At 51.2% G+C, this 21824-nt stretch overlaps 1 long non-coding RNA gene across 1 annotated transcript in view; it reads left to right on the forward strand.

Moving 5' to 3' along the window:
• The window catches only part of LOC108513055 (uncharacterized), a 39052-nt gene extending 19662 nt beyond the window's left edge, over nt 1–19390 (forward strand). The window contains exon 4 of the long non-coding RNA XR_001880778.1: nt 19365–19390. This is a non-coding gene — a long non-coding RNA (uncharacterized LOC108513055). The remainder of the gene's footprint in view (nt 1–19364) is intronic.
• The last annotated feature ends 2434 nt before the right edge of the window (nt 19391–21824 follow it).

The raw sequence follows: 21824 nt of genomic DNA on the forward strand, positions 1-21824 counted from the left end.
GAGACGGAGTCTTGCTCTGTCGCCCAGGCTGGAGTGCAGTGGCCGGATCTCAGCTCACTGCAAGCTCCGCCTCCCAGGTTTACGCCATTCTCCTGCCTCAGCCTCCCAAGTAGCTGGGACTACAGGCTCCCGCTAACTCGCCCGGCTAGTTTTTTGTATTTTTTAGTAGAGACGGGGTTTCGCCGTGTTAGCTAGGTTGGTCTCGATCTCCTGACCTCGCGATCTACCCGTCTCGGCCTCCCAAAGTGCTGGGATTACAGGCTTGAGCCACCGCGCCTGGCCAAGATGGGGTTTCACCATGTTGGCCAGCCTGGTCTCAAACTCCTGACCTCAGGTGATCCGCCCGCCTTGACCTCCCAAAGTGTGAGATAACAGGCCGTGAGCCACCACACCCAGTCAGAAAGCTTATTTTAAAAGATGTGTATGGAGCCCCTTATATTTCTGCTTGATTTTTAAAATAACATATTTAGGTCTATATATTTTAGGATGTAAGATCTCACTGTATGTGTTGCTTGGCATCATTGAACATTTTTGGTAATTGTTTTTATTTTCTATATATTTTAGAGATTTCATTAAACTAATACAGAATTTCATATTCAGGGCCGGGCGTAGTGGCTCATGCCTGTAATCCCAGCACTTTGGGAGGCCGAGGCAGGCAGATCACCTGAGGTCAGGGGTTCGAGACCATCCTGGCCAACATGGGAAAACCCCATCTCTATTACAAATACAAAATTAGCCGGGTGTTGTGGTGCATGCCTGTAATCCCAGCTACTTGGGGGGCTGAGGCAAGAGATTCAATTTAACCTGGGGGCGGAGGTTGCAGTGACCAGAGATCTTGCCACTTCACTCCAGCCTGGACCACAGAGCAAAACTACTCAAAAAAAAAAAAAAGAATTTAATATTCACTCATATCAAAATGAAAATTTATGTTTACAAATTTCTATGTGAGTGATTATTTTAATGTAGGAAAGGTTCATAAGACATGGGTGTAGTGACTCTGTTCTTTCCTATGCTCGAATGGAAAATGATGAGGGAATACGATGTTAGAGCTGCAGGGAGAAGGGGTGGAAAAGAGGGATTCCGGAATGCCAGGCACGCAGATTTTTTGGAAGGTTTCCATGAGGACTGCTGTGGTTTGAGTGTGTTCTCCGAAGTTCATGTGTGGGAAACTCAACCCCTGATGCAACAGCAATGACCAGTGCAGCCTTCAAGAGGTGATTAGGTGGTGAAGGCTCCGCCCTCATGAATGGATGAAGGCAGAGTGGGTTAGATACCTTGGGAGTGGGTTCCTGATAAAAGGATGAGGTTGGCTTCCTTCCTTTCTCTCTTTCCCCCCTCCTCCCTCTCACATGTGGTCACTCTCTTGTCCTTCCACCTTCTACCATAGGACGGCACAGCAAGACCTTCACCAGATGCAGGCCCCTCACTTTCCCAGTGTCCAGAACCATAAACCAAGTGAACTCTTGCTTATAAATCACCCAGTCTCTGGTATTCTGTTACAGCAACACAAACGGACTACAGGACACGCAGTGGGCTCTTCTCTCTGCTTGAATGAAGTCTCCCTGCGTGGCACCTTGTATTTGTAGACATGATGCTGTAAAAGCTGTTTGAGAGCCTTGAAGGCTTTTATGTTTGAGGAGGTTACAGAGAAGCCCCTACAGGCTTCAGGTCCCTTCTTCTGTTGCTTTTTGCTCCTTAGTACCTCCCCTAACCTGGTGTTAAATTAGGTCATAGTGTGGTCCTTGGACCAACAGTATCAGTAGCACCTGAAAATCATGCTGGAAATACAGGTTCACAGGCTGCTCCCCAGAATACTGAAGCAGAAACTCTAGGGGTGAGACCCAACAATCTGTATTTAATAAGCCCCCAGGTGAGTCTGATGCACACAGAAATGTGAGCTGCGGTGTTAGATGGTGTTGAGTTCATGACAGGCGAATCACTGACACATACGTCTGTTCACTGCTTGGTCTTTGCACAGGCCCTGGATCCTCCTAGAATCCCCGATCCCTGTTGCTCCCTCGGGGAGGTTTCTAGTCCCTCTGATTTGAAGCATGGCTTCATGGCTCACGCCTGTAATCCCAGCACTTTGGGAGGCCAAGGCAGGTGGATCACTTGAGGTCAGGAATTTGAGACCAGGCTGGGCAATGTGGCGAAACACCATCTCTACTAAAAATACAAAAAAAAAAAAAAAATTAGCTGGGCATGGTGGCAGGTGTTTGTAATCTCAGCTACTTGGGAGGCTAAGGCAGGAGAATCATTTGAACCCAGGAGGCGGAGGTTGCAGTGAGCCGAGATCGCACCATTGCACTCCAGCCTGGGAGACAGAGGGAGACTCTGTCTCAGAAACAAAAACAAAACAAAAAAAACACCTTGGGAATTTCTGGCTCAAGCCTCCGATCCTCACCACCACTATCACCAGGAGATCTTTTGCTCTTCACCCAAGTCCAGCCAGCATCGCCTACCTGGGGAAATGTGACCAGACTCTCCCTGTCTCCATTCTGGGAGTTTTCCCCAAGCCAATCTTGCTGTCCCTGAAAACAGCCATAGGGTTCCCTGTCCTGGTACACCCTCCTACTCTAGGGGATATAGGGGTGGTGTCACCCCCAAACCGGGAGCCCTGAGAGAGCATGCCTCTCCCTGAGCCACTTCTGCCCCAACCTGGCATCTGCTAGGGGAAGGGCGCACCAGGGCGGAGACTTGCATGGTGAGCTCAGCTCACCTACAGGCGAAGGTCAGTGGACAGTGACCACCCAGGACCACATTTTCCAGAATCCTTAAGTGGTCCCGCGATGCTCTGTCAGCAGATCTCATTGGCTCGCAGAGGAGAAACTTGTCTGTGTCACTTGGGCATCTTAACAGTGGGTTCCTAAGCTTGGTTGTGTGCGCTGTGCAGATGTCGGAGGCACCCTGTGTGGGCAAAGCCAACTGTTTGCCTGCCTCTCTAGCTCCAAAACTACAATCCCCAGAGGCCTCTGTGGCACATCCACTACCCACCCTACACACCTTACGTGTGTCCTGTTAATGTCAGAAGCACTTCTGGTTAGGCTGGTTGGCCCCCGGGGAGGCCTCCCTCCAGGTCTTCCCCACACCTCTGCACCTCGTTACCTGACCGGCTTCAGGATCCACAGCGTGCACCCGTGTTCCGTGAGTGCCCTATAGGCAGGCAGCATGCCCCTCTGTGCATCCCTGTGTTACTCACAGGGACTCAGGCTGGGAGCCATAGAGCTGTCTCAGAACTCAGGCGCTCTCCTGTGGCCCCTCCAGGCCAATTTCCTTTGCACATGAAGAAAGCACCGCAGAAGTAATAGAGACAAACCCCTCAACCTGACCTGCTCTGGGGCAGCACACAAAGGCCGCCTTACATTCCCTGCCAGAGGCTTGGGGCTGAGCTTGAGGAGCTGACCTGCACCAGATCATCCTCGGGCCCACATGGGCATAGGGAACTTGGCCACTGCCCGTGATTCTGTGAATCCCCCGACCAACATGAGGGCTCTGGAGCGGACTCCGCATACATTGCTGAGCGGAGGGGGTATTCCTACCCTGAAACAAGTCAAAAAAGAGGCGTGAGAGTTATTACCTGATAAATCTACACATCTTGGATGTCAGACAGGCACATGGAATCACCGCTTACCTTTTCTGCCCTAGGAGCTGCCCTTCGATCTCGAGTAAACTGGAGAAAGTTCATTCCTAGTTCTGGAAGAGGGGCAATTCAGAACAAGGAGTCCTCCCATCCAGCAAATCCCTTTCGCTCCATCCATACCGCAACAATCATGAAAAGTAGTTAATATGTAACACACCATGGAACCCCGGTCTCTAAAATCAAAATACAGGAAGACACTGGTGAATGCCAAACTGACCCATTGTTCCAGATGATGTTGAATGACAGGGCCCCAAAGAGGGAGGAACAGGCAGAGTCATGCCCTGTAGATTTCAAATGGTTGGGGTAAGGTACTCCCAAGAAAAAGTAGGGTGTCTCTCAGCTGCCCTGAGCGGTTTGATCCGTTGAGAACTTCGGCCCTAGAAGGACATTACCACGTGGGCCAGGGGAAGCAGGAACGCCTAGATCCTCAGAGGCTGGGCTCTGCTAGTGTGGAAGGAGTAACCAACTATGGTGGCCAAGGGCCATTCCTAAAGGTTGATTATTTAAACTATGCTTCGGTGAAGATCAGACTAGCATGTTCCACACATAGAACAAGGAGAAGCTGAATGTAGGTGACCTATGCTCCCACCAACCCTCTGACCACCAAGGGTACAAGCGATTCTCCATGCTCAGCCCCCAACATAGCTGAGAATTTACAAGGTGTGTGCCACCATATGAAACCGGCATACTTTTCTTGTACTTTATTTTTAGGTAGAGAACAGAGTATATCACCATATTGGATCAGGATGTAGTTGATCCCCTGAAACCTCAAGGTGAAATCCAACCCGGACCTCAGCCTCCCAAACTGCTGGGATTACAAAGTGTCGAGAACCTCAACAATTGGCCAGTCTGCACGTTTCTTAGTGTCAAGACAGTAGAGCCAACAATGTTTTCTAATTTGGACATAGACCTTACAGGGATCTAATTAGTTGTAATTTTAGTATAGCCAAGATTTCATCATGTTGGCACAGGTGGTCTCGAACGCCAAAGCACTAACCTCTTGTGATACCATCCGCCTCAGACTCCACCCGGGACTGGAAATTACCAGGCAATGAGCCAAGCGCTTGCTTGCCTGGCTAATTCTAATGTAATTTCAAGAGCTAAGGGGTTTCACCAAATGTTGGCCAGGAATGCCTCTTGAAATATATCTTGAACCTTGTGGATCCGCTTGCCTACAGAAACCTCCCAAAGGAGGGGAGGGAATTACAGGTGTGAAACCCACTGGCCTGGCCTCAATGTAACTTATCAAAACAAACAATATGTAGACAAAATAATTAAAGGCACAAGCATTGTAAAATACTTAAGATGAAATCTGTAGGCTACAAAGACAAATGCCCAGAAAACGACAAAAATGAAAATAGTTTCTATGGGCCGAGGAAAGGAATAGTGTGGATCAAATGGCTGTAATTCCAGCACTTTGGGAGGCCGAAGAGCAGGTGGATCACTGAGGTAGGAGATTCAAACCAGCACTGGGCCGAAACCTGCGCGAAACCCCTGTCTTACTAAAAATAAAAAAATGTTAGCTGGGCGTGGTGGCACAGCAGCGCCTGTAAATCCCAGCTAAACTGAGGAGTGCTGAGGCAGGAGATCAGTTGAACCACCGAACAAAGGGAGGAGGCCAGAAGGTTGCCGTGAACCGGAAAGATGGCACCATATGCACTGCCCTAGGCTATGACAGGCCTGAGACTCCGTCTCAAAAAACAAAAAAAAAAGAAAGGTTAGTGCAAACGAAGGAAACCACAAATTTGAAATAAAACCATTAATGAAGGAACTAAAGTAACCACACTGATTTCCTGTTGTTTCTTTTGGTAGTGTTATTTCAACAAGAGAATGTTATTAAATCAACGAAACTGTCAAGGGCCATTGGAGAAGAAATTCCAAGATAACTCTGACATGAAACTGACAGCGTTTATCATAAAAAACCTAGGCTATCTTAGAAATTAGTTAATCAACAAACACTGTAAGAGACCTCCTTACATAAAGCGAATATAAAATTAAATTTACTATCAACTTGTAACAATACAGATAGCCGCATGGCAGGCAAGTTGTGTCCTTTTTTCTCAGACATTTTTTTTTCCTTGGTTCACTAAAAACAAGTGCCAGCTATCTGCAGAACACTCACTAGACTGTTTAACAATATGTGAAACGCAGCCTGCACACTCACAGATCCTTGCCACGTCTGTTGCCCATCCTTTCAAAACCTGTGTTACCCTGTGGCTAGATTTCTCAGCGAGATGAAAGAGAGAGATGAATGAGAACCATCGTCTTTGAGGTCGCTCTGCAGAGCTTCTGCATGTAGACGATGACCTCTCTGGTGAGGTTTTATCCTTGCCTAGGGTGTGGTGGCCTTAATCCCAGAAAAGACGCCTCTTAGGGTGTAGAGGTGATTTAAATCCCTAGGAGATCGACGTCACTCTCCACCTCATCCAGATCCTCACAAACCCAAACTGGAAATACCAGGAAAACGATTGACAACCGGCCGCACCACACAGACAGAGGCATGGGGAGAGGCTGAACAGAAGAAAGACTTATGTGCAAGAAATTACCCCTCGGTGAACAGGGCAGATGTGAGCCCCTGGCCCACACACACCCATACACAAATGGACAGAGAATGAAAGAGCGAAAAAGAGAGAGAAATGAGACACACAAACCAACACAGACATACAGCAGTGACACGGTAACACCCACCACAGGGAACCCCAAAAGCTGTCAGAGTAAATTCTCAGTGACTGCAAACCACTGCTGAAAGACTAGCCGATGGTACACACACCTGTCCTCGAGATCATAAGGGCACTGTATATGGGGGAGATTCACCAGCACAGCGTCCACTAATGACTGAGGCTGGGATCCCGCGCTGCCTCCCGGCGATTCGTGTGATGTTTCTTCTCCCGAGGTTTTTTCCTGCTGCTCCACCCTCCGCGAATCGCGGCTTCCGGAGACCATCCTGGTAAGGCCCTGGCCAGGACTGGTCTCAGCCCCGACACGGATGCACGATCACACAGAGCTCCTACTTCCTCAAGTCTCAGGGACCCATCCCCGAGCAACGGTGGCGGTCACTGTGACCAAAGCGGCGACTCGCGCATGCGCACTGGTGGGGCCGACCCCTGCCCTTACTCCCGAGTCAGGCTGCGGACCCTTTAAAAAATGGCGGCCACAGGCGGCTGCGGGGACTGAGACCCCGGTGGCCGTGACCGTGGCGGTGGCGGCGTAGCCCCAGGCGGCGGGTGGGAAGAGAGGGGCCTGCGAGAGACCCAGGGTCGAACCCATGGGAGTCCTGTCCTCGGGACTTCCTCGATTGGTCGTCTGCTTCGGTGCCCGGTGGACGGGGACCTTCAGGGTGCCGGCTGGGCTGTGCGGACCCCTCTTCGGATCCGATGATGGATCCCACCGACCGGGTGATCGGGAATGGGGTTACAATGTAGTGCGGCGGGAAGGGTCTCGCTGGGGCACAGACAGATCCCCAGGGCCGCAAGGCGTGCCTCACTGACGGCTCAGAAGGCACCGACCCAGGAGGCCACTGCTCCCTCCTTCCCGGGTGGAGCAGTGGCCTGCCTTCATCTCCAAGGCCCGGGGCTGCGGCACCTGGACACTGCTTCCTGCCACATGTGCCAAGAGACACAGAGGCGGGTCCCAGATGGGATGGAGCCATGTGAGCACGACGAGGCACTGACGTCCCCCAAGAGCAGATGGAGCGAAGCTGTGTGTCTTGGAGCAGTAGGAGCGATGGGCGAGACAGGACAGTCATGTCCGCCGTGCGCCCGGGGGTCATGGAGACCTCCCCCCGACAAAGCTGAGAAAAGCCCAAGCAAACCGTGAAAACCTGCGAGAAAAGGGCCCTGTGCCCGAGTCAAGGCCACGTTCTGGGATGCCTGCCAAGAGGGGCCGAGGAGATTTCACAAAGCACCACCTCCGTCCCCAGCCCGCCACCGGGTAAGGTACCCCTGACGCCACCGTCCCTGCACCAGCAAGGAATCCCAGTCCCTTTGGCTCCCTGACATCCGTGGCAGGCCAGAAGATGTTCAGTGCTAGAAGCGGCTTTCCCAGGAGCAGAGGAGAGCGTGATGCCCCTCAAGAATCAGAAGGTGAAGTGCAGGTGGGGATGCGAATCACCGCCTTTCCCTAGAAGGCAAAGTGTCAGGAACGGTCCGGGTTGCTCCCGCTCTTGCCCCTGGAGACGACTGCAAGCAACCATCCTGTGGGCAATGGAGACGAGAAAGCTTCCCTGTCCCAGACAGGCATGGAAGCCAGAGCTCCCAGGATCACCACAGCTGCCCAATCATCCAGAAGTAGGTTTGGAGAGGGAAAACAATCATGACACGTGACCCCCACGAAGTTTCTCCCTGATGGACTGGGGAGTCTTCTTTGTGGAAGACATTGAGTCAGACGAGAGAAGCCCTGGCTTCTCAGAGAAACAGGGCAGACAGAGCAAAGGGAGGACAGGAGCAGAGGCCAGAGCCCAGTCAGGAAGACGGCGCGGGCGTCCGGGGAGGAGGGCCAAGGGGGTGACTGGGCCAGGAAGGCCAGCTTTTGGGGTGACAGAGATGCTTGCCCCATCCCGTTGCCTGCTTTCTTCTCCGTCCCTGTGTCGAGCTTTGGCTACATTTCTTCATTAGGGTAAAGGGCGAAAGGAGTGAGAACCACCTTCTCGAAGTTCTGTGGACACCCTCCTGCGGGTGTACAAGGAGCACCTGGGAGGCTTTGTGTCCCTGGCTGGGGTGTGGTTGTCTTGATCCGAGCAAAGAGGCTTCTCAGGATGGGGAGAGGATCAAAACCCCTGCGGGTCCCACGCAGATGCTCACGTTGCCCAGGCCTTCCCAAACCCAAACTGGAACCGCCGAGAAAACGACCGAAAACCGGCCGCAGGACCCAGACCGAGATGCGGGGAGAGGCTGCCCAGAAGAAAGGCCGACGTGCGAGAAACCACCCTCCGTCGCACAGGGCACATGTGTCCCAACAAACACGCACACACAGACGTACCGACATAGTAAGAGAGTGCGAGGGAAAGAGCAAGAAGGGAGTGAGCGGGAAATAAGAGGCACCTGTTGGCACCCAAACACACCCACACACGCACACACCAAAGGCACACAGACATACAGCACGTGACACCCACCCCCAGGCACACCCTGAAGCTCCCTGCCGGGTGCTGCTCTTCGCGACTACGACCCACCGGTCAGAGAGCAGCCCACAGACATACAGGCAGACCTGTCCTCGACATCACAAGGGCACCACTTTTGGGGAGACTCACCAGCACACCGTTCGCGCACGCCTGAGGCTGGGATCCCGCGCTGCCTCCCGGCGATCTGTCGGAGGTTCCTTCCTCCTGAGGTTTCTTCCTGCTGGTCGACCCTCCGCGAATCCCGGCCTCCGGATACCATCCTTTGAACGCCCTGGCCGGGACTCTTCTCAGCCCCGACTCGGACGCTCGATCACACAGAGCTCCTACTTTGCCAAGTCTCAGGGACCCATCCCTGGGCAACGGCGGCGGTCACTGACAGAAGGGCCTCGCGCATGCGCAGTGGCGAGGCCGCCCCACCGCCCCAACCCCGCCTTGCTCCGGAGAGTCAGGCTGCGGACCCTTTAAACAATGGCGGCGACGCGGCGGCTGCAGGGACTGCGTCGGCTGTGGCGGTGGCGGCGGTCAAGGCGGTCAAGGCGGCGCAGCCCGAGGCGGCGGGTGGGAAGAGGACTTAGGAGAGGGGCTGTGGGAGACCCAGGGTCGGACCCATAGGAGTCCTGTCGTCGGGACCTCCTTGATCGGTCTTCTGCTTCGGTTCCCGGTGCAGGAGGAGCTTCAGGTTGCCAGCTGGGCTGTGCAGACTCCCCTCCCGATCGGATGATGGATCCGACCGGGTCATCGGGAATGGGGTTACAATGCAGTGAGGCGGGAAGGGTCTCGCTGGGGCACAGAGAGATCCCCAGGGCCGCAAGGCGTGCTGTCGCCTGAAAATGCACGGACCCATGAGCCATCTGCTACCCTCCTTCCTGGGTGGAGGAGCGGCCTCCCTTAATCTCCAAGGCCCGGGGGCTCTGGCATCCCGACGCTGCGTCCCGAGACATGGGCAAAGAGAGCCAGAGGCGAGTCCGAGATGGATCCAATGTGACCACACGTGGCACTGACGTCCCCCAAGAGCAGATGGAGTGGGCGTCTGTCTTTGAGGCCGTAGCAGGCGATGGCCAGACGGTCAGTGATGTCCAGCCGTGTGTCCGGGGGCCACGGGAGACTTCCCCGACCACGCTGAGGAAAAGCCAAGCACACCTGAAAACCTGCGAGACGGGGTCTGTGCCCGAGTCCTATCCCAGCCACATCCCCACATTCGGGGATGCTGCCAGAGGGCCCCAGAGGTTTCCACAAAGTACAGCGCCCCCACCCCGCCACCGGGTATGTACCCCTGACGCAACCTCCCCCGCACCCAGCAAAACCCTGTCCCTTGCCTCCCTGACATCCGTGGCTGCCAAAAGATTCAGTGCTTGAAGACACTTTCCCCAGGAGCAGAGGAACAGGATGTCCCTCAAGGATCAGAGAGGGTGTGCCGTTGGGATGCACCACCGCCTTTTCTCGAAGGCAAGAAGCCAGCCACAGTCACTTCCCGCTCTTCCTAAAGCAATTACGCAGCCATCACTTGGGATGTGGATTTCAAGGGAGGATCCCTGTCTCAGAAAGGTATGGAAGCCCAGAGTTCCAGTCATCACACGTGCCCAATCGTCCTGAGATAAGTTTCAGAGGGAAACAACCATGAACCGCATCCTCACGAATTTTCTCCCTAATGGACTGGGACGTGTTTTTTGTTGAATACATTCAGCCAGAGTAAGAAGCCCTTGGGCTTCTCAGAAACAGGGTAGGCAGAGCAAGAGGGAGGACAGAGCAGAGGCCAGAGCCCAGGCTTTATATGGCACAATGTCACTGCCTCAGGCAGGCGGGGAGGAGTGCCAAACGGGTGACTTGGCAAGGAAGGCCAGCGTTCGAGTGCAGAGGTGCTTGCCACATCCCGTTCTTTTCCTTGTTTCCAGCTGCGTCCAGATTTCTCAACGAGGGCATACGGCGAGAGGAGCGAGAGGAGTGACGTCGATGGGCACCTCTCATGCAGGTGGATACTGAGCTTTTGTGAGAATTTTGTCCTCTGCTGGTGTGTTGTCGTCTTGATACTAGCAATGAGGCCGCTCATGTTGGGGAGCTGATTTAATCCCCTGCGTGTCCGATGCAGCTCCCCACATTGCCCAGGTGGTCACGAACCCAAACTGGAACCTTTGGGGAAATGAATGACAACTGGCCACACGACCCAGGCAGAGATTCGGGGAGAGGCTCACCAGAAGAAAGGCTAACGTACAAGGAACCACCCTTCAGCTCACATGCATCCCAACATACTCGCGCACACGCGCACACGCGCACACACGGACGTAAACAGAGAGCAACAGATGAGAAAGGAGACAGAAATAAGAGAAAGAAAGAGACACAACCCAGACATACTGCAGTGGCACAGTAACATTCACCCCTAGGCCGCCCCTGGAGCCTCCGGGTTCTGCTCTCCGCGGCAACGACCCTGGGGTGAGAGAGGAGCCCTCGGGCACACAAGTAGACCTGTCCTCCAGATCGCAAGGGCACGGCTTTTGGGGAGACTCACCAGCACACCATCCACGCAGGCCTGAGCCTGGGATCCTGCACTGCTTCCTCCTGGTCGACCCTCCGCGAATCCTGGCCTCCGGATACCATCCTATCGACGCCCTGGTGAGGACTGGCCTTAGCCCCGAGTCCGATGGGCTCCCACAGAAGGCTCCTCCTTCGCGAAGCCTCAAGGACTCGTCTCCAGGCAGTGGTGGCGGTCTCTGTGACGTGAGCGCCCGCTGGCGATTCGCGCATGCGCCTTGCCAAGGCTGACTGGGCTCTGCTCTGCGTCAGGCTGCAGCCCCTGAAAAAAATTGCTGGGGCTGTGGGTATGAATCGGAGTGTGCGTATGTCTTCGGAAGAATGTACTCTGTTCTCTGGAGGGTGGTTTCTGGCTCGTCGGCCTCTTTTTGATGAGCCTCTTTCTCGGTCTCTGCCTAACTCGTGTGACTGGAACTGGCAGTCATTTTCCCGGCGGTTGCACTTTTGGTTTCTGAAGGCCTTGGCGAGGTTTGGTGCTGTGTCGGACCCGCAGGCGTTCAAGTCACCTCCCCATTCTGAGTGGCCTTTTTTCTAAAATCCTCCACCCAGGAGCAGAGGACCCGGATGTCTCTCAAGAATTAGGAAGTGCAGATTATTGCAAAGCACGTGGTAGCTAACACTGGATAGATGAGATGAACACTGGTTTGCTAATTACCTATGCTTACGCCCCAGGGAAGGAGAGCCCAGCACACCATGCGGGGTACAGTGCAACAGCACTCAGGAACAAAGTAATCAGGTGGAGGCTATCCCAGGAGGCTTTGTAGTAGCAAGAGTATGGGAGGTAACCCCTGGTTCTTGAAGGAGGGTGTGATTGGCCTGTTTGAATAATCCTGCAGGCTGACTGGAACCTGAGGCCCGCTACTACGCAGTAAGCAGGTAATGTGCCTGGCCTCTGAGGGGAGTGGTTCAGCTAGGGCACCTTATTCAAAGGAGTACAATGGGGCAGGGAATTTGCAGTTAATCCATTCAGGCCTCCTTGTTTTCCCCCAATGTCAGGGCACGTGTAATACTGAGCCTTAATCTTAGGCCTTATACCACACTTGACCCCTTGATGCCCTGACATCTCTTGGCGATACTGAGACTTCTAGAGTGTAGAAGTTTTACTGGATGGAAGGTCTTGACTGCAAGTTGTCCACGTTTCTGGCTCATTGAAGAATTAAACAAACTACATGAAGCAACAAAAGAATGAAGCCACAAAAGAAGAAATAAGCGACGAAACAGCAGATCTATTGAAGTGAAAGTCCACACTACAGAGCCAGAGCGGGCTAGAGCAAGTGGCTCAAGAGCCCAGATTACAGTGTTCTTTAGGGTTTTTATTAAGCCAAAGAATTTGATAACACCCACAGGTGCCCTTTGGAGGCCTCCAGTTGGTCACACCCTATGAAGGATTGGCCCGTGGCCACTCAGAGGCTGAATTGAAGACTTCTGTCTTGTTATCACAGGAGTGAGGATGTCACCTGTGTGCTGCTTAACCTGGCCTAGAACTTGCTGCACCTGCTGTTCTTTTGCTTCCGCCTTAACCCTTGGTTATGCTAATTTTCTTTTCTTTTCTTTTTTCTTTTTTTTTTTTGAGACACAGTCTCGCTCTGTTGCCCAGGCTGGAGTGCAGTGGCAGGATCTCGGCTCACTGCAAGCTCCACCTCCCTGGTTCACACCATTCTCCTGCCTCAGCCTCCCTAGTAGCTGAGACTACAGGCGCCCACCACCTCGCCCGGATAATTTTTTGTATTTTTAGTAGAGAAGGGGTATCACCGTGTTAGCCAGATGGTTTTGATCTCCTGACCTCGTGATGCACCTGCCTTGGCCTCACAAAGTGCTGGGATTAAAGGTGTGAGCCACGACACCTGGCCAAAGTTTTTTTAATAAAATAAAATATGTGAGTATAGGCCAGGTGCAGTGGCTCACGTCTATAAGCCCAGCACTTTGGGAGGCTGAGATAGGAGGATCACCTGAGTTCAGGAGTTCAAAGACCAGCCTGGACAACACAGCCAGACCCCACCTCTAAAAAAAAAAAGTGTGTATGTGTGTGTGTGTAATATGACATAAACAAGTGTGGGTATATCAGTCATTGTTCACCAGTTACTGATGTATAATACACCACTCCAAACTCAGTATTATAAGACAAACATTTTACTGTGCTCACTGATTCTGTGGGTTGGGAATTCAGACAGCTCACAGAAAAGATAGTTTGCCTCTGCTCCTGATGTCTGTGGCCTCAACCAGGAGGATTCAAAGACTGGAAATAACCTGATGCCTGAGGGCTGCAAACCTGTGAAGCCTGCTTTGCACACGTCTGGCACCTGGGGTGAGAGGACTCAAAGACTGGGACTAGTAGCCTCCCCACGTGACTTGGCTTCCTCATAGCATGGCGGCTCACAGCACTTGGAACTTCTTACATGGCTCAGGACTTCAAACACAGGAGTTTCAGCTAATGAGGTGACGGCCACAGTGCCTCTTGTGACTGAGGCTTGGGAGTCACACAGCATCGGTTACAAACAATAAACAAATCCAGATTCACGGGCAGAGGAGTGAGACTCCACCTCTTTTTTATATATGTATTTTTTTTTTTTTTTTTTTTGAGACGGAGTCTTGCTCTGCCACCCAGGCTGGAGTGCAGTGGCCGGACCTCAGCTCACTGCAAGCTCCGCCTCCCGGGTTCACACCATTCTCCTGTCTCAGCCTCCCGAGTAGCTGGGACTACAGGTGCCCGCCTCATCGCCCGGCTAGTTTTTTGTATTTTTTAGTAGAGACGGGGTTTCACCGTATTAGCCAGGATGGTCTCGATCTCCTGACCTCATGATCCGCCCGTCTCGGCCTCCCAAAGTGCTGGGATTACAGGCTTGAGCCACCGCGCCCGGCCGAGACTCCACCTCTTAAAGTGGGAATGGCAAGATTCTAGAAGAACATATGGGACACGCCTATTGTTGCAACTATCTTTGGAAAATACAATCTGCTGCAATCCAATGCAGTATTCTGAAACTCATAATTCTGAAAACTAATGAATATGAATGGAAAGAATCAAGCATTTATCCTCACTTTCCTACACATACTATCCCTCTGAGTAATCAGATCATTGATGTGGGGAGATTTTATTTTTATAAAAGGACTCCAGTAATGGAAATTCCAGTAATGGAAATAAAAGGATTCCAGTAAAGGCTGAAAGAGAGACACAATAAGAAGGTGATCATTTTGCAACTCCTAACAACATAATGAATGTAGGCAATGATCATCAATGAAAGCATGACATTATGCAAAAGGCAATCACTTTACAATGGACAAATCACATTGATGACACTTAAGCCCACTAACAAATCTGATCACAAACACAGTGACAGGCCGGGCGCAGTGGCTCACGCCTGTAATCCCAGCACTTTGGGAGGCCAAGACGGGTGGATCACAAGGTCAGGAGATCGAGACCATCCTGGCTAACACTGTGAAACCCCGTCTCTACTAAAAATACAAAAAATTAGCCAGGCGTGGTGGCGGAGCTTGCAGTGAGCCGAAATCGCGCCACTCCAGCCTGGGCGACAGAGCGATACTCCGTCTCAAAAAAAAAAAAAAAAAAAAAAAAAAAAAAAAAAAAAAAAAAACAGTGACAAGCAGACCTTGCCAAAATAATTGAACTTGAATTTGTTCAAGCCCCTAGAGCAGAGTTTCTCAACTCTGACACTATTTACACTTTGGACGAGATAATTCTTTGTTTGGGATGGAACGAGGCTGTCCTGTACAGTAAAGGATGTTTAGCAGCACCCTGGCCTCTAGCCAATAGGTGCCAGCAATACCATCCTTCCTTCCAGTTGTGACAACCACAAATATCTCCAAACATTGCCAAATGTCTTCTAGAGAAACAAAAAAAACAAAAAACAAAAAAACAAACAAAAAAAAACACCACAACTGGTTGAGAATCACTGCTCTAGTTAATGACCAGACATTTTAGAGAAAATACAGATCATCTAATTTGTTAATCAGTACCATGGGGGTGTACTCAAAGGCAGTATGTGGAAACTCTATATGAGTTAGTGTTTGATTTCTCCAAAAAATAAATAGCAAGAAAAAAGGAAAGTCAATAGATTAAAAGATACGTAAGAGATGGCTGGGTGCGGTGGCTTATGCCTGTAATCCCAGCACTTTGGAGGCCGAGGCAGGCAGATCATCTGAGGTCAGGAGTGTGAGACCAGCCTGGTCAACATGGTGAAACCCCGTCTCTTCAAAAATATAAAATTTTGGGAGGCCGAGACGGACAAATCACCTGAGGTCAGGAGTTCGAGACCAGCCTGGCTAACAAGGTGAAACCCCGACTCTACTAAAAATACAAAAAATAGTTGGGCATAGTAGTGCACGACTGTAGTTCCAGCTACTCGGGATGCCGAGACAAGAGAATCGCTTAAACCCAGGAGACAGAGGTTGCAGTGAGCTGATATCATGTCACTGCACTCCAGCCTCGGCGACAGAGCAAGACTCTGTCTCAAAAAAAAAAAAAAATTAGCCAGGCCTGGTGGCATACGCCTGTAGTCCCAGCTACTCGGGAGGCTGAGGGGGAAGAATTGCTTGAATCCAGGAGGTGGAGGTTGCAGTGAGCTGAGATTGTGCCACTGCACTCCAGCCTGGGAGACAGAGTGAGACTCCATCTCAAAAAAAAAGGAAATTAAGAGTTTTATCCTCTAAGCCCAATGTGTAGATCTTGTTTAAACTCTAATTTGAACAAATCAACTGCAACTGATTATGTGATTTTAAGAAATTGTTCATTTTCTTTTTTTTTTTTTCTGGAGATAGGATCTTGCTCTGTCACCCAGGCTGGAATGCAGTGGTGCAATCATGGCTCACTGCAGCCTCAAATTCCCAGGCTCAGGTGATCCTCTCACCTCAGCCTCCCAAGTAACTGGGACTACAGGTGCGCACCACCATGCCACACTAATTTTTTGTATTTTTTTTGTAGAGACAGGGTTTTGCCATGTTGCCCATGCTGGTCTCTAACTCTTGGACTCAAGTGATCCTCCTGCTTTGGCCCCACAAAATGCTGGGATTACAGTCATGAGCCACGGCACCTGGCCAGGAATTATTCATTTTCTTAAGGTGATGATATGAAAATTGTCTTTTAAGAAAAGTTCTTGGCCGGGCGCAGTGGCTCAAGCCTGTAATCCCAGCACTTTGGGAGGCCGAGATGGGCGGGCGGATCACGAGGTCAGGAAATCGAGACCATCCTGGCTAACACGGTGAAACCCCGTCTCTACTAAAAAAATACAAAAAACTAGCTGGGTGAGGCGGCAGGCGCCTGTAGTCCCAGCTACTCAGGAGGCTGAGGCAGGAGAATGGTGTAAATCCAGGAGGCGGAGCTTGCAGTGAGCTGAGATCCGGCCACTGCACTCCAGCCTGGGCGACAGAATGAGACTCTGTCTCAAAAAAAAAAAAAAAAAAAAAAAAAAAAAAGTTTTAAAAAAAATATATTTCATACTGAAATATTTATAGATGAAATGTCTGGAATTTTCTTTAAAATAATCGAGTGGAAATAGAGATGACGCAAAACTGGCCATGTGTTAATTGTTAAAGCTGGGTTCACTGTTATGAGGCTCTTCCTCGCAATATATGTGTGGGAAGTATCCATAATAAGAGCTGAATTTAAAAAAATAATTACCTCCGTTCCATAGTACTACTCAAAATCAGTAAAGCACTAATTGGTAGGGGGACGTCCATAAGGTCTTTCCTAGAAACACATGCTTAAAAACCAAAACAACCAAACCAATATAAATTCTGTAAGGCAAAGGGAACAAAACCTCCCTCAGTATATATGTGCGTGCATGTTTGAGGCAAGGGAGAGGAGGTTAAAGGAAACTTTACTAGCTTTTTAAAATGGGATAACCGTTGGGAGCTGGAATATAAAATAACAAGAAATATACCTATATGGTTCTCTGCCCACAGGGCTTCCTGGTCTAGAACTTCCTTAAAAAACCCTTGGTGTATAGGAGGATCATTTGTTCTAATATCTAGTCTTTGACCCTAGTTCCTAACACAGAGTTCTCAAATGCCTTGGGATTTCCTGGCTGATAGGAGCATCTTATGTCCTAATCAGGTGACTTTTTTTTTTTTTTTTTTGAGACGGAGTCTCGCTTTGTGGCCCAGGCTGGAGTGCAGTGGCCGGATCTCAGCTCACTGCAAGCTCCACCTCCCGGGTTTACGCCATTCTCCTGCCTCAGCCTCCCGAGTAGCTGGGACTACAGGCGCCCGCCACCTCGCCCGGCTAGTTTTTTGTATTTTTTTTTTAGTAGAGACGGGGTTTCACGGTGTTAGCCAGGATGGTCTCGATCTCCTGATCTCGTGATCCGCCCGTCTCGGCCTCCCAAAGTGCTGGGATTACAGGCTTGAGCCACCGCGCCCAGCCTAATGAGGTGACTTCTTGGTGGGCTCCTGGATGGCCTTGGGATGTGATATGAGGGTTGGAACTTTCAGCCTCACCCCTTGACCTCTGGGGAGGGAACAGCAGCTGAAGGTTGAGCTGACTGGCAATGGCCAGCGATGTATTCAGTCGTGCCTATGTAATGAAGCCTCCATGAAAACCCAAAAGGACTGGGTTGACAGAGCTTCCAGATTGCTGAACATGTGGGGGTTCCTGGAGGATGATGTGCTGGGATGAGAGCATTGAAGTCCAGTGCCACTTCTCACATATGTTGCCCTAGATACCTCTTCATGGAAAATCTTTGTAATACCCTTTTTATTTATTTATTTATTTTTATTTTTTGAGATGCAGTCTCTGTTTGTCACCCAGGTTGGAATACAGTGGCACGATCTCGGCTCACTGCAACCTCTGCCTCCTGGGATCAAGCGAGATTCTCCTGCCTCAGCCTCCTGAGTACCTGGGAATACAGGTGCCCACCACCACACCTGGCTAACTTTTGTATTTTTAGTAGAGACCAGGCTGGTCTCAAACTCCTGACCTCAGGCGATTCACCTGCCTCAGTCTCCCAAAGTGCTGGGATTACAGGCGTGAGCCACTGCGCTCAGCCCTTTTTATTTAAAAAAATTTTTTTTTGAGGCAGGGTCTTGCTCTTTTGCCCAGGCTGGAGTGCAGTGGTGAGATCTGGGCTGACCACAACCTCAACCTCCTGGGCTCAAACAATCCTCCCACCTCGGTCTCCCTAGTACTAGGACTACAGGCGTGCACCACCACACCAAGTTAAATTTTGTATTTTAATAAAGACAGTGTTTTGCTATGTTGCCGAGGCTGGTCTCAAACTCCTGGGCTCAAGTGATCTGCCCACTTCAGCCTCCGAAAGTGCTGGGATTACAGATGGGCACCACAATGCCCAGCTGTAATATCCTTTATCCTAAATGGACTAATGTTAAGTAAATGGTTTCCCTGAGATCTGTGAGCCCTCCTAGAAGATTAATCAGACTTGAGGAGAGGATGTGGAAACCCCACATTTAGAGCTGGTCAGAAGTACAGGTCACCACCTGGCCCTTGAGATGGTCATCTGAAATGGAAGGATCTTGTGGGACTGTTCCCTTAGCCTGTGGGATCTGACGCTATCTCCAGGTAGGTGGTGTCAGAACTGAACTGAAGTGTTGGACGCCCAAGTGGTGTCTAATGGGGAACTGCTTGGTGTATGGAGAGAAACCCCACACATCTGGTGTCAGAAATGTTCTTTATTGAGTGCTGAGTGGTGTGAGAGTAGGAGACACTTGGTCTAGGGAGAGGGAGAATTTTATCTTTGCAAAATGTCACTGTTTGCCCTCATTATTCAAATTAAAAAAAAAAAAACTTTCAGCATATGCTGCTTTAATTTGGCATCTGTCCATCCCATGAAAGTCATTGACATCGCCCACACCACACTTGCCTGGACAGCCAGATCCTGTCTCCCAAGACCCTGCACTCTACTGTACCCTCCTTTATCCCTAATCAATCCTGTCCCACCTCTTCCTCCTCAAGATAGACACAAAACATCTTCTCCTATATCCTTACCCCCAGCTTTCAACCAACCATCTTATTACACCCTGGAAATGTTTACATTGCAGAAATTGCTTATGACCATGTTGTTTTCGGTCATAAACTGTAAATTTCTTTTTTCTCTGCTTTACCTGTTTTTTCAGACAGAGTATCGCCCTGTTACCCAGGCTGAAGTGCAGTGGTAAGACCTCGGCTCACTACAACCTCTGCCTCCTAGGTTCAAGAGATTCTCCTGCCTCAGCCTCCCAAGTAGTTGGGATTAAACTAAACTAAACTATGGGGTTTGGAGGGCTCCTGGATTATTGAACACGTAAAGGTTCCTGGAGAGTGGTGCAGCCAGAGAGGGCATGGAAGCTCTGCACCCCTCCCCCATCCCTTGCCCTATGCATCTCTCCCATCTGGCTGTTAATCTGTATCCTTTGCAATATCCTTTATAATAAATGGGTAAACATAAGTAAAGTGTTTCTTGGAGTTCTGTGAACCACTCTAACAAAATACTCAAACTTGAGGGGTCGAGGGAACCCCAATTTATAGCCAGTAGGTCAGAAGCACAGGTCACATCCTGGGACATGCAAATGGCATCTGAAGCAGGGGGCAGTATTGTGGGACTAAGCCCTTAACCGATGGGTTCTGCTGCTATCTCCAGGTAGAGTCGGAATTGCACTGAATTGTAGCACACTCCGCTGAAAACTGTTTAGTGTGGGAGAAAAAAAAAAAACTCACATTGGTGAGTGGTGTAAATGTAGAAAGAAAAACACCCTGGTTGTTTCCTATCTTTAAAACTGCTCATGACACCATCATGCCCTCACAACCCAGGCAACACAGACACTCCCTCTGTACCTATTGACATACAGTCAACAACATAAGCAAGGGTCACATAGTCAAGAAAAACCGTTCACGTGGTTGCAAGTGGCCACACACCTAATGCTGCTGTCATAATCATGCACAACGTCAAACAGCCGGCTAACGCCACACCCACACGCACACACGGAGACGCGCGCGCACACCCACTTGTGCCGGGCCACACCCACTTTGTGACAGAGACGGGCACGCACGCCAGACACACGTGCGCCCACACACAGAGGGACGGGCACAACAGACACCACGGTGTTCACACAGGCAAACAGAACACGTGCAGAGACCACACATACACAGAAACACTGGGCACAACAGGGCAAAACAGACAAGTGCCAGAGACGCCACCACACAGACACGCGTGCACACAGTGACGCTCGCACACACAGACACACGCGCGCTCACAGGTCTCCCCTGTGCCAGCTCCGACTCTAGCAGCCTGGAGTTCCCGCCCAGCCCCGGGCTCTTGGCTCCCTCACCGACTGCATCTCGCGGGGCGATCCCGGTCGGGTTCTGCCTGAGCCAAGGCCCCGCACTCAAATCGCGACAGCGGACCCAGTAGCCCGAAGCCCGCAACCCAGCGAAGGAACCCGGACTCAGAGTAGCCTCCGGCACACAGCCCTCCAAGAAAAGCAGCCCGGGACCCCGACAACCGTGGACAGAGCCAGGGTGGGCCATAAACCCAAACTAGGCAGCTCGAGGCATCGTCAACGGAGGGTCCTTAAGAGACCCTGCACCCAATCACCCGGGCACCAGGGACTCTGCCAAAGCACGAATTCGGGCAGGCGGTAGCCTCGAAGCTGGGAGGCTGCATCACTAGCCTCCTCCTAGATGCGCGGTGGACCCTGGGAAATGTAGTCCAGCGCAAGCCACCACCTAGATGCGCCGTGGACCCTGGGAAAGGTAGTCCAGCGCAAGTCGCCGCCTGGATGCGCGGTGGACCATGGGAAATGTGATCTGGGTTTTTCTGTGCGGGCGTCGTAGGCGCGGAGCTTTCGGGGTTGCAGTGACTATCCTCCCTTCGAGCCCGCCAGATCGGATGCTAGAATGTCCAACCGCAGCCCCTTGGCTTAGAACTGGGCCTCTAACGCGGCTGGGGTCATACACGCCCTCTAGGCGCGGGTTGGTGCACGCGTTGGAATCTCAGGGGAGGCAGAAAACCCTGTAACTAAACCGAGGGAGCTGCCAAAGCGATTCAAAGGAGCCCGGGGGACCCGTAGCGACAGACCCCGACTCTGCGCAAATGCAAATCCTTGACTCTGGCAAGGGCAGCGAGGCTCGCCGGGTCTGAGGCCGTGGATCCCGAAACTCAAAAGAAATAAAACGTCACATGATATTAGAGTTTCCAACAGTTTCCAGCCTAGCCACTGAACAGTAAGGATTCAAGAAAACAAAACACAATGAAGATTACCAAATAATGGCCGGGCGCGGTGGCTCACGCCTGTATTCCCAGCACTTTGGGAGGCCGAGGCGGGCGAATCACAAGGTCAGGAGATGGAGACTATCCTGGCCAACACGGTGAAACCCCGTCTCTACTAAAAATACAAAAAAATTAGCCGGGTGTAGTGGCGAGTGCCTGTAGTCCCAGCTACTCAGGAGGCTTAGGCAGGAGAATGGCGTGAACTCAGGAGGAGGAGTTTGCAGTGAGCCTAGATCGCGCCACTGCATTCCAGCCTGGGCGACAGAGCAAGACTCCGTCTCAAAAAAAAAAAAAAAAAAAAAAAAAAAAAAAAAAAAAAAAAAAAAAA

The sequence above is a fragment of the Rhinopithecus bieti genome, unplaced genomic scaffold, assembly GCF_001698545.2.
Source record: "Rhinopithecus bieti isolate Rb0 unplaced genomic scaffold, ASM169854v2 scaffold_32059, whole genome shotgun sequence".
Classification (NCBI taxonomy): domain Eukaryota; kingdom Metazoa; phylum Chordata; class Mammalia; order Primates; family Cercopithecidae; genus Rhinopithecus; species Rhinopithecus bieti.